We start from the raw sequence: 13,694 nt of genomic DNA, 5'->3' as shown, positions 1-13,694 counted from the left end.
AAGTTGGGCTTTTCCTTTTGATCTAGTTCTAGGAAGTCAGCATGAATCGGCTTTAGGTTCCCTGCCTCCAAACCTTATTCTCCTGTCTCAACAGTAGTGGTCTGGGACAGGCATTATTCCAGATCTAGTCTAAATTTCAAAAATTCCAAGCAGAAGACCCTTTACTTTGGCTCTTACATAAACGTGGCAGACCAGATATAACATTTGGAGCACAATCTAAAATTGTAGTTTTTCATTTGGGTGTGGATAATCTGTAATACACATTCCACTAAAAAAAAGTTTTAAATTTAGACCAAATTAGCTTGGCATATAGCACAAGAAAATATTTAATGAGTGGATCCCTAAACAGGAGAGCATTTTGTGATCCAAAAGCCATATCTATGAGTTTGAACACCTCTTGATCAGTGTCATTTCTAAGCAGATGGATGTGCATTTTGATTTTGAGTCTCATCCAAAAGAAGTGATAGTCAGGTAGTCATTCTTCCACTGTGTGTTTAAAGTAGAACAGCAAAAGGGAAATCCTCTTGGGTGCACCATCATTATGCATTTAGAAACTTTTGATTAGTCACTATCATTTATTTTAGTTTCCCCTTTTTGTTTTAATATGGAAATCTTGAGTTTGTAGTATCAACAAGAGATTAAAATTACAATTGAAGTGCATCAGGTGATTCTTCCCTTGATAATAATTATTTTCTGGTAGCGCAAAACAAAGATCAACAGAAAAAGAAATGAGTAGCAGGTATTATGTGTCAACAGTTTGTTTTTGGTATGTTTCCACTGGCAGAAGTTTCGAGAATTGGGATCGAGCAGGCAGACCTGGGGCTGAATTTCCAACTCCCACCAGTGGGCTGTGTGAGATGAACAAACTAAAATTTTAGGTGTGGTAATTGACAGAGGTCAGGCAGCTCATTGTGAGTGAAACGGATCTGTTTGAAAGCACACACTTTAAATGTGGATTTTTTACCTCCAGGCCCAGTGGCTCTCAACCTGGGCTGTGTGTCAGAGGCACCTGGGGAACGTTTAAACGTCTCAAAGGCCAGGCCAATTACTTCCATTTGTGTGTGGTAGTCGGGAGGGGCGAGAGAGTCCCAGGTGTCAGTGTTTTGTTAAAGCTTCCCAGGTGATTCAGTGTGAAGCCAAGTTTGAGAACCACTGTCCTGGTGGTGACTTGGTATATGAAGCTCCACTTCTGTGGTTGTGCTCTCCCAAGGTTTGGTGGTTGACCTTGCAAACTTACATACATGGTCTGGTAAGTGGTGCATTTTCTGTGAACATATGCCTGCTTATTAAGATATCGTGAATTTTCTGTCTACGCTGAGTAAAGGATGGATTAACCATATTTAGAACCAAAGAATGGCCGCCGCAGTGGCTCACGCCTGTGATCCCAGCACTTCAGGAGGCTGAGGAGGGAGAATCACCTGAAATCAGGAGTTTGAGACCAGCCTGGCCAACATGGTGAAACCCCATCTCTACTAAAATACAAAAATTAGCCAGGCATGATGGTGGGCACCTGTAATCACAGCTACTTGGGAGGCTGAGGCAGGAGAATCGCTTGAACCCGGGTGGCAGAGGTTGCAGTGAGCCGAGATTGCGCCACTGCACTCCACCCTGAATGACAGAGCGAGGGCGGGGGCGGGGGGGGAAGAACCAAAGAAGAAAGAAAAAGAGCACATAAAGACAGAAGACGGGCCCACAATCCGATTACCATAATCCTTGGAGCTAGATGTTCTTGGACTTAATAATTTTTCATAGTTTAGAAAGGGAATATGGGGCATATACCCCTATCGCACACCCTCCCTCCCCCACCATGAGGTTGGGGCAGCATCCTGTAACACCCTCCCGTGAATCCACATCAGCTTTTGTCACCAGAAGAATTCAGGTCACTTATTTAGTTATGTAAAAGAAGTTTTGATTTTCAGAGTTTTCTGGATTTCAGGATTTTGAATGAGAGGTTGTGGTGACACCAGTCTGGGTGTCATCATCACTAACTGAGACTCTGGGCTTTTTTTGAGGCAGAGTCTCGCTCTGTCACCCAGGCTGCAGTGCAGTGGCACGATCTCAGCTCACTGCAAGCTCCGCCTCCTGGGTTCCCGCCATTCTCCTGCCTCAGCCTCCTGAGTAGCTGGTACTACAGGCGCCAGCCACCATGCCCGGTGAACTTTTGTATTTTCAGTAGAGACAGGGTTTCACCGTGTCAGCCAGGATGGTCTCGATCTCCTCACCTCGTGATGCCCGCCTCGGCCTCCCAGAATGCTGGGATTACAGACGTGAGCCACCGCGCCCGGCCGACACTTTGGGCTCTTTTGCAAAACCTCTACCTCCCATCGTTCCATACACTGGTAAAAGTTGGAAGCCGGGCGCAGTGGTTTACACCTGTAATCCCAGCACTTTGGGAGGCTGAGGCGAGTGGATCATGAGGTCAGGAGTTCGAAACCAGCCTGCCCAACATGGTGAAACCCCGTCTGTACTAAAAATACAAAAAATTAGCCAGGCATGGTGGCATGCACCTGTAGTCCTAGCTACTTCGGAGGCTGAGGCAGGAAAATTGCTTGAACTCGGGAGGCAGAGGTTGCAGTGACCCGAGATCACACCACTGCACTCCAGCCTGAGTGACAAAGCGAGACTCTGTCTCAAAAAAAAAAAAAAAAAAAAAAAAAAAAAAAAAAAAAAAAAAAAGTTGGAAAGCACCTGGGCACCTGGGGCCTCAGAAACCAGGACTCAAGGTGCCTCACTTCTTTCTTTGGGCCACTTCCTTTCCTGGAGCATGGAGTAGGGTAAGCATGAACTACTCACCCAGGAAGTGTGCTCATCCTCTTGGCTTCTTTCCCCACACAGGTGTGTCAGCTGTGGTTTTTCCTCTTCAGGTCGCAGGAGCCAAGAAGCTGAAATGAGCAGCTGCTTCTCTTTTCTGCAGCCCCCACCCTCAGGACTCCTTTCTCATCAGACTAAAAAAGACTACCTTAGTCAGGCCGGGCGGTGGCTCGCGCCTGTAATCCCAGCACTTTGGGAGGCCGAGGCGGGCGGATCACGAGGTCGGGAAATGGAGACCATCCTGGTTAACACGGTGAAACCCCGTCTCTACTAAAAATACAAAAAAATTAGCCGGGCTTGGTGACGGGCGCCTGTAGTCCCAGCTACTCAGGAGACTGAGGCAGGAGAATGGCGTGAACCTGGGAGGCAGAGCTGGCAGTGAGCTGAGATTGCGCCACTGCACTCCAGCCTGGGCGACAGAGCGAGATTCCATCTCAAAAAAGAAAAAAAAAAAGACCACCTTGTTCAGACTCTGCAACCAACTGTCTGATAAGTCTCTCTACCTGCACTGTTTACAATCGACTGCAGAAGACGTTGTTGACAGAGCTCTAGCCTTTTTTCCTTTTGAATCTTTTAAGACCTATTTTGGAAAGAACGGATCAAATGTTGGCTCCTAGTGATGGAGCAGCTATAAATACATTCTGAGGGACCTTCGGCTGTGCAATTTCTAGCAGGCAGTAAACTTGCTCACCTGCTAGATAATAATATCTAAGAATGTATGTGTGTATCCCAGAAATCCAGGTGTTCCCCTCACTTCTAAATGTCTACTCCTGTCAGCTAAATATTTGCTTATAAATCTCCATTCTTCTGCAATCCTAAATGAATAGGAGATTCCTTGTTGCTTACAGAAAGGAATCCGGACTTATTTCCTTGCCAGATATTTACATGTTTTTGCCTATCCTGAAAGTTTGTAGTGTCACAGCACCTTGACCTTGGGCAGTAAGTGCTCAAAAGTCTGGTTCAGACCCAGACTTTGAACATGACCTCTGTAGTCTGCTTGCTCTACGAGTTTGTTGGTAATTTCCTGAAGGTTCATTCTTTTTTTTGTTCTGAGACAGGGTCTCTGTCACCCAGGCTGGAGTGCAGTGGTGTGATCTTGGCTCACTGCAACCTCTGCCTCGTGGGTTCAAGTGATTCTCCTGCCTCAGCCACCCAAGTAGCTTGGATTACAGGCACGTACCACCACACCTGGCTAATTTTTGTATTTTTAGTAGAGACAGTTTTGCCATGTTGGCCAGGCTAGTCTTGAACTCCTGACCTCAAGTGATCTGCCACCTCGGCCTCCCAAAGTGCTGCGTTTACAGGTGTGAGCCACTGCGCCCAGCCCCTAAAGGTTCATTCTATTGGAAAATCTTATTACTGTAATAATATCCTGAACATACAAAGATGGAAGTGGAAATAATAAGGTGGAAAGACGACTGAATTGGAATTCGAATTCTAGGTTTGCCTGTGGGTAGTTGTGCTAACTGAGGTGGAGTTCTTCAACTTTCCTGGCCCTTGGTGTTTCATCTTAGAATGCAGTTGATGATGCCTACCTAATAAGGTTATTGTGAGGATTAAATGGAAAAATGTAAGTAACATATGTAACAGAGTACCTAGCATGGAGCAGACACCTCAGTAATATGAGTTGAATCTGAATGGTACTTTTCTTTTACAGACCCCATTGATTCTGTCAGCATTCTACATGAAGGCAAAGATGAGCATTGGCTCATCTCATAGCTGATGAAGTGAGGCAGGGGTGACATTTTTAGCAATATGTCCACCGAGGCCAGCAAATCAATTCAGGTCTCCTGACTTGAATTTTTGTAACTTGTAGACTGAGAAATTCAGGGGTGACACTTGGGTGATTTGGAGCTAGGACTTTAAAGTGATCTTTGGGAAGCAGACACCATCACACTTCACACCTTTGAGTTCTTACAGGGATTGCAAGAAACAGTAAAATATAAATGACGTAAGGTGATTGGAATTAAATAAATAGTAAATATAGTAAGTTAAAACCACAATGAAATACTACCTTACCCCAGCCAGAATGGCCATTATCAAAAAGTCAAAAAACAATATATGTTGGTATATATGTGGTGAAAAGGGAACACTTATACACTGTTGATGGGAATGTAAGTTAGCAAAACCTATATGGAAGACAGTATGGAGATTTCTCAAAGAATTTAATCCAGCATCCCACTACTGGGTATACACCCAAAGGAAAAGAAGTCATTACGTTAAAAAGACACTTGCATTGAGATGTTTATCACAGAATAATGAACAATTGCAAAGATACAGAATCAACCTGAGTGTCCACCAACTAATGAGTGAATACATAAAATGAGATATATATGCATATACACACACGCACGCACGTGCACACACACACACACACACAAGAATATAACTGCAGCCATAAAGAGAACAAAATAATGTCTTTCGCAGCAACTTGGATGGAACCAGAGGCCCTTAGTCTCAGTGAAGTAACTCAGCAAGGAAAAACCAAATACCTCATGTTCTCCCTTATAAGTGGGAGCTAAGGTGTGGGTATCCAGGGGCATACAGAGTGGTATAGTGGACATTGGAGACTCAACAGGAAAGGGTTGGAGAGGGATGGAAAAAATCACTTATTGGGTACAATGTACACTATTCAGATGATGGTACACTAAAATCCCAGACTTCACCACTATCCAGTTCACCCATGTAACACAAAGCTACTTATACCCCCAAAATATTAAGAGGTGAACATAATATGTGGCAGCTGTGATCAGTGGAGGGGTATCTCTTTTATCTGGGGTGACTCAGTATTTCTGAGCATCCTTTAATTTTTCACATCTCCACGATGTCATTACATCATGTGAGATCCAGGACAATTTAGGTCAACTGTTTGTCCAGCAACACAAAGAGTAATGAATGTCTTCATGGACCTTTTTATTGCAGCCACATAAATCAGTTCTCTGGAAACACCTGAGATATTGACTCATCAGGATATGTCTCTAGACTGCCTATTAAAACGCTTGCAACTCAGTAACCTAAAGTAAAGCATTTTGTGAGTTGTTTTTTTTTTTTATTTTTAGACAGAGTTTCACTCTTGTCCAGGCTGGAATGCAATGGCACGATCTCAACTCCCGACAACCTCTGCCTCCTGGGTTCAAGCAATTCTCCCATCTCAGCCTCCTGAGTTGCTGAGATTACAGGCACCTGCCGCCACACCCAGCTAATTTTTGTGTTTTTACTAGAGATGGGTTTTCACCATGTTGGCCAGCCTGATCTTGAACTCCTGACAGGTGATCAACCCACCTCGGCCTCCCAAAGTGCTGGGATTACAGGCATGAGCCACTGCACCCAGCCAAGTTGTACTTTTTTTTAAAACTAGTTTGACTGTTAGTCATTTTCCCATCTATCTTCCTTTTTCTATTAGGCACAAATATAATACATGAGAATGTAATAATCTATTCTATTTTGAAGAGTTCTTTTTCACTTGTTTAAATGGTTAGAAAACATAAGCGTTGATTTTCTTTTCCTGTTTGCACGGTAGTATCACTTATTTTCCTCTAACCTATACTTATTGGTACACACCCTAAGTTATATATCTCTCTTCTGGAGGGAGAAGAAATGGGCAGTACATTGCTTGGAAAAATCAATGGTTATCTATGGATGTGCTTTGGTTAAAAGCCTATTTAATGCCTTAATTAAATGTAGGCCTTCATGAGTAAACACCATATTGAAAAAACAAAAGGCCACTTAAGTGCTTTTACTAATCATTGCAGTTAATGGATTTTTTTTACACTTCTAAGAATGATGAATTAATGATTTAATATTTTTACTACACTTGACCTTGTCCAAAAGGCCAAGAAATGATGTCATATATATATATATATATATATATACACACACACATACATATACTTTTTTTTTTTTGAGACAGAGTCTTGCTCTGTCACCCAGGCTGAGTGCAGTGTCATGATCATGGCTCACTGCAGCCTCAACCTCCTGGGCTCAAGTGATCCTCACATCTTAAACTCCTGCGTAGCGGGTATTACAGGGGCATGCCACCATGCCTGGCTAATTTTTTATTTTTGGTAGAGATGGGCTCTCGTTATGTTGCAAGCAATCCTCCCACCTTGGCCTCCCGAAGCTCTGGGATTACAGGCGTGAGCCACCGCACCCAGCCTTGAGTAACTTTTATTTAAAATCATTTTAAACTTACACAATATTTACAATTTCAAGAACAGTACATAGAAGTCCTGTATACCCTCCCCCAGATTCACCAATCATTATCATTCCCTCTTAATTTCCAAGCTCTTTTTCTATGTATACATTTTCTTTCCTCAACCATTTGAGAAAATGTTGCAAAAAAAACCTGATACTCCATTAACTCTAAACACCTCAGTGTGTATTTTCTTAAAATAAGGACACTCCCTGCAAAGCCACCAGACACCTATCAAAATCAGGAAATTAACATTGATACAATACTATCTCCTAATCCATGGATGCCTACTCAAATTTCACTAATTAAAAAAAAATTTAATTAAAATTTTTATTTTTATTTTCATAGCGATGGAGTCTCACTGTGTTGCCCAGGCTGGTCTTAAATTCCTGGGCTCAAGTGATCCTCCCACCTCGGCCTCTCAAAGTGCTAGAATTACAGGTGTGAGCCACCACCCCCAGCCAAATTTCACTGATTATCCTAATAATGGTCTTTGAGGTCCAAGATCCAATCCAGGGTCATGCATTGCATTTAGTTAGCATGTGTCTTTAGGCATCATCAATCTGGAAAAGTTATTCAGTTTGTCTTTGGTGGCTTTGACATTTTTGAAGCACAGGTCAGTTACTTTGAAGAATGTCCTCAATTTGAGGTTGTCTGACATTTTGTCATGATTAGATTCAGGGGTATTGCAGGACTATCACAGAAACGATGGTGTGTCCTTCCCAGAGCATATTATCAAAAGGCACACGATGGGCCAGGCGTGGTATCTCATGCCTGTAATCCCAGCACTTTGGGAGGCCAAGGCAGGCGGATCACGAGGTCAGGAGTTCGAGACCAGCCTGGCCAACATGGTGAAACCCAGTCTCTACTAAAAATACAAAAATTAGCTGGGCGTGGTGGTGCGTGCGCCTGTAATCCCAGCTACTCGGGGGCTGAGGCAGGAGAATCACTTGAAACCGGAAGGTGGAGGTTGCAGTGAGCCGAGATCGTGGCCACTTTACTCCAGCCTGGGTGAAAGAGCAAAACTCCGTCTCAAAAAATAATAATAATAAAAAAAAAAGCAGCACACGATGTTCATTTAACCTATTACTGGTAATGTTAACCTTTATCATTTGGTTAAGATGATGTCTGTCAGGTTTCTTCCACAGAAAAGTTAATAAGTATTTTGTGAAGGGATTTTAACAAGTATTAAGTATTGGTAAGAGTTGATAAGTATCCACTAAGATGTTAATAAGTGTTTTGTGGGGAGATAGTTTCAGACTGTATAAATATCTGGTTGTTTATTAAACCTCCATTCTTTGATTTTGGCATCCACAGATGCTTCTTACTGGAACCAATTATTAAGATGGTTGGTTAATTATATAATGCTGCCATTCCTTATACAATTATTAGTTGGCATTCTACTATAAGGCACAGCATTCCCTTATTATTATTTAAATTAGTAGGAAGTCATAGATTCCTATTTTATTGAATAAATTATAGTTCAGCATAATTACTAGCATTCTTTACTTTGAAGATCAAACTGACCCAGATTTGGCCAGTGACAGCCTTTCAAACTGACATCTGTGACTTTTCACAGTCCTCATCATTCTTGAACAACTTCCTGCCACGAGAAATTCCAAGCTTAGCTTGCATTTTCCCTGCCCTAGCCATGGAGTCAGCCATCCCCTCAAGGAGTGCTTATATCTTTTAGTTGAGAATGGTGTTTAGAAACCAATATTAGGCATTAAAGGTGGTCAGTGCTACAAGAGTGTCATTGATCCCAGACCCTCTGAGTGAGGACAACTATATACACACATATACACCCATGTATATATTATCCATATTTACATATTTTGGAAATGCTGCATTCACACTGTTGCCTCCAATGACAGTCCAACATCACATAATTTATTCCAGTCTTCCCTTCTGCATATTTGTACCTCCCTTCAACAGTGAGAAAGCTGGCTGCCATTATCCTCAATGTACTTGATTCATTCTTTAGGATGCAACCAATCTCCCACATTCATTGTGGTTGTCCTAGCCCCAGAACTTCTGACGCTCATTGGCCAGTGCAGGTCAAGAGCCAATGGTTCTTGACTATTTTACCGAAGGGGGTTTTACTCGTGGTTAAGTGGCACGGTAAAATAGCAAAGATTCATTCAAAACAATGTGGTGGAGTGTGAGGTGTCTGCAGTCAGAATATCAAATTTACATGATAGCTGTGCCACCTGCTAGCCGTGCAACCCTGGACAAACTAGATAACCTCCTCTAGTCACTAAGATACTTCTCTTCAAAGAGAGGCCATAGCAGGGAGAGATCAAGTCATCCTGCTGCTTCTTGCTGACTGGGGCATAGATCCTGAGTCTCAGAATGAAGGATTCTGCCCTCTCCAGTCAAATATCCGTTTGTAATGAGCGGCAACTTTCAGCTAGAGAGTGGAAGAGGCTTCAAGCAGTGTGTGGCTGCACCAGCTGGTGGGGAGGGAAATATTAAAGGGGCTTGCCTAGACATCAATCCACTTGGGATAACTCTCACCCACTGCAGAATAATGTACATCTGGGGCCTCAGTTTCTTTGTTTGCAAACTAAGAATGGTCATGTGGGCTTCCCCACCTTAGAGAATTGTGTGAAGATGAAAAGCTAATTTTCCTTGGTGCATGAAGTGGGAAATATTTAAATAATACTTCCTACTCCCCCCTACAATCCCTTTGAAAAAATAATACATATTCACTGTAGAAAGCCCACTAGTAATCCATACTTGTAATTCCAGGGCTTTGGGAGGCCCAGAAGGGAAGATCATTTGAGGCCAGGAGTTTGAGATCAGCCTGGGTAGCATAGCGGTAACCTGTGTTTACAAAAATTAAAAAATAATAAAATTGGCCAGGCATGGTGGCTTGTGCCAGGAGGATTGTTTTAGTCCTGGAGTTCAACACTGCAGTGAGCTATGATCACGCCACTGTACCCTGGCCTGCACGATAGAGCAAGATTCTGTCTCTAAAAAAAATTTTTTTTATTAAAAAAAAGGAAACCCAGATAAGCAAAAATAAGATAGTAGCCATCACTGGTATTCCCCCTACGTCAAGATAACTGTCGTTTACATTTTGGAATAGATTCTTTCAGTCTTGTTACTATGCCTATCAGCTATAAATCCTTAATCCTGTTGAGTTCCCACTCTCTTCTGTCTCTGTGCAAAGTAAGGACCAGATTCCCTCTGGATGTCATTACCTGACTCTCCTGAGCCTCTCGCTGGCTGGCTCCAGCCGTACAACATCCCCACAACACATTTGGCAGGCAGGCTGGGTCCATGTGTGCACTGTGTGGATGACGCACCATGCACTCCTCCTGGTGGGCACTTCTGGGCAATTCCTCCCTCACAGGAGGCCCTTCTTCCTTCCCAGGTGCAGAAGGCCAGGGAGCAGGTTTCCTCACTCTTTGATCATAACTAGTCGTTTACTGCGGAAGCTAGCTGGAGCGCAGACCCCAAGGGAAACAGCAGTACAAATCTTTCCTATTCCAGTGCTACTCATTGAAACTTCTCTGGCAAACATGGCTCTAGAATAGATTCAGAGGATGTAGGGGGATGTAGGTGTGAACTCTGGGTGGGAGATCTTAGCTCTAGGAGACGTACACACATTAACTCATGAACATCCTATTCCTCTGCCCTTTCTTTGATGTTGACCCAGCTTGTCACCTGGTCCATTAACTACATGCTTGATCATTTTGTAAATATTTTCTGTATTCTCAAAGATTACAAAACATGTATGAGTGCCTGAGGAGAAAAAGTTTGGGGGGTGGTGGCTATGTGTAAATGTTAGCTGCTTTTTCTCAGCATTTTCACCCCACAACCAATGCAAGGATACGCATCCAAGTTCAAGTTTATTTTGCATCTCTGAAAATTTCCGCTGAGGATGCAAAGATGTTCCCATCACGCATGTCCATTGGGACTCACCAGCCCAGGTACTGTCATCTTCATAGGTCCATTCATTTAACACACATGTTAATATGTGGTAGGTGTTTTGCCCAAAATTTGGTCTTTAGTGCCTGTTAATGATTTGAAATTTCACTTTGAGAGATTTGAGATCTTTGTGTCTGGAAGGTTTTATTCATCAAAAAGAAAGTGTCTGATGAAAACACAGATGACAGCCAGGTGTGGTGGGTCATGCCCGCTCAGAAGGAGGCAGGAATAATGTCCTAGAGGCGGTGAGAAGGAATGAGCATAAGCTGATCACTACCTAACAAGAGACAGAGTCAAGTCTGAGGGACCAATGGCAAGGAGGTTGGTAGGTTTTGTGGGGAAAGTGGGAGATGTTCTCTCATAATCAATTCTGTTTTCTCAATTGGACTAAAGCTCATCAGCTGAGAGGGAGGACCAGGGGAAGGTGTCCCAGCTGCTCAGGAGGCTGCGGTGGGAGGGTCACCTGAGCCTGAAAGTTAGAGGCTGCAGTGGGCTATGGTCTCATCACTGCATGCCAGCCTGGGAGACACAGTAAGAGCATGTCTCTAAAAAAATTAAAACGAGACAAAAAACCCCACAATGACCCTTGGGCTTTGTCTGTGAGTGTCTTGCTGTGTATTAGTTGATACTGGATCAGGGTTAATGCCTACATGGAGTGGAGGCCACCAAAGGAGATGTGGAAAGTGCCCAAGGAGGAACTAAAGCCAAGTTTCATCTCAGCACCTTTGCAGAGTTTTCTGATTTTTGTCCTATGACAAGCATTCAGATGTAGCTCGCTTGTTTTATTTAAATCTATCACCCCTCTCCACCCCACACCATTTCCTTACTTACCTTCTCACCAAGATTAGCAGTGCTATAATCACTGCTTTGCATAAATCTCAAATTCTTTGCTCCTGCCCAGTACTCTCCTGGCAAACTCTGATGAAAACTACCTCTGGCCTGCTCTGCCCCTGCTCCTGAGCAGCTGAATGTGTCTGGAGAAAAGCACGAAGACAGTTTCATATTAACCAGAGGCTATCAACCTCCAGGAGCCCTCAATACCTCTGGTAGACTTATATCATTTCTCTAGTCAATCGACTCTTCTGTACTCAGAGGTGACCATTTCACATCTTCTGTCCTTTCCTGATGACACCTTCCCCTGGTCCTCCCTCTCAGCTGATGAGCTTTAGTCCAATTGAGAAAACAGAATTGATTATGAGAGAACATCTCCCACTTTCCCCACAAAACCTACCAACCTCCTTGCCATTGGTCCCTCAGACTTGACTCTGTCTCTTGTTAGATAATGATCAGCTTATGCTCATTCCTTCTCACCGCCTCCAGGACATTATTCCTGCCTCCTTCTTTCTCCTCTATCCCTGACTTCCTTCCTTCATTTGGACATTCCCATTAACACCAAATATGCTGTATTATTTCCCACAAACAAAAACCCAAATCCCAAACTTCCCCAAACCCCCGCTATTACCCCATATCTCTGCTCTCCTTAATAGCAACATATCTTGAAAGAATTGTCTCTAGCTCTTTTTTTCCTCTCTCTCTCTTTTTCCATTTTTTCTCTCTCAATTTTTTTTCCTCTCTCTTTCTTTTCTTCTTTTTTTGAGATAGGGTCTTGCTTTGTTGTGAGAGACTGGAGTGCAGTGGCTTGACCATAGCTCACTATAGCCTTGACCTCCCAGGCTCAAGGGATCCTCTTGCCTCAGCCTCCCCTGGCCTGCAGGCTGGCACCACCACTTCCAGCTAATTTTTTAAAAATTTTATGTAGACAGGGTCTCACTATATTGCCCAGGCTGGTCTCGAACTCCTGGTCTGAAGCAATCTTCCCACCTTGGCCTCCCAAAGTGCTGGGATTATAGGCATGACCCACTGTGCCTGGCCACAATTTTCTATACTATGGGATAATAATGTCTTATCTAAAGACATATTATTTTCTAAAATGTAGGCAAGAAGCCCTTTGCTTTATATTCTTCTGTGAGCTTCAAGTTCTCCCCTTTGCCTCACAGGAATGATAGATTTTATATTTTAAACTAAAATTTGAGCTGTAAATAGTTTCAGGGAGAAAGATTGAAGAATATGGAGGTTTTTACTTTTTATGTGGCCTTGTTTCCTATGCAGTTCCATTTTCTGAGTACATCTATTGCTTTCATTAAAACATGTTGACAACAGTAATCTGAGCATATAAATGAAGAGCCAATTTTGCTTATTTTTCCTTTTTAATCTCTCCAAATTAAAAACCTAATAAATGTTTTGTTTTAAATAAAATACATAACTGAAATGTTATACCCACTAAACGACGATTCTCCATTTCCCTCTCTCCCCAGTCTCCAGCAACCACTTTTCTACCCTCTGCTTCTGTGATAATCTTTTAAATACCCCCAAGTAAGTGAAATCACAGAGTATTTGTCCTTCTGTGACTGGCTTATTTCACTAAACATAATGTCCTCCAGGTTTGCCCATGTCGTCACATCTGGCAGGATTTCCTTCTTTTAAAAAGCTGAGTAATTTCCCATTGTATGTATATACCACATTAGCTTTGCCCATTCATTCAATGATGGACATTTATGTTGTTTCCATATCTTGGCTTTTGTGAATAATGCTTCAGTGAACACAGAAGTGCGGAGATCTCTTCAACATCCTGATTTCAGTTCTTTTGTTTATATACCCAGAAATGGGATTACAGGATCATATGGTAGTTCTATTTTTAATTTTTTGAGGAACCACTGACTTTTTAAATAGTAGCTGCCCCATTTTACATTCCCAA

Source organism: Pan troglodytes, chromosome 8 (genome assembly GCF_028858775.2).
Source record: "Pan troglodytes isolate AG18354 chromosome 8, NHGRI_mPanTro3-v2.0_pri, whole genome shotgun sequence".
Taxonomy (NCBI): Eukaryota; Metazoa; Chordata; class Mammalia; order Primates; family Hominidae; genus Pan; species Pan troglodytes.
The sequence above is the reverse complement of the archived record's forward strand: the minus strand, read 5'-3'. Positions refer to the sequence as shown.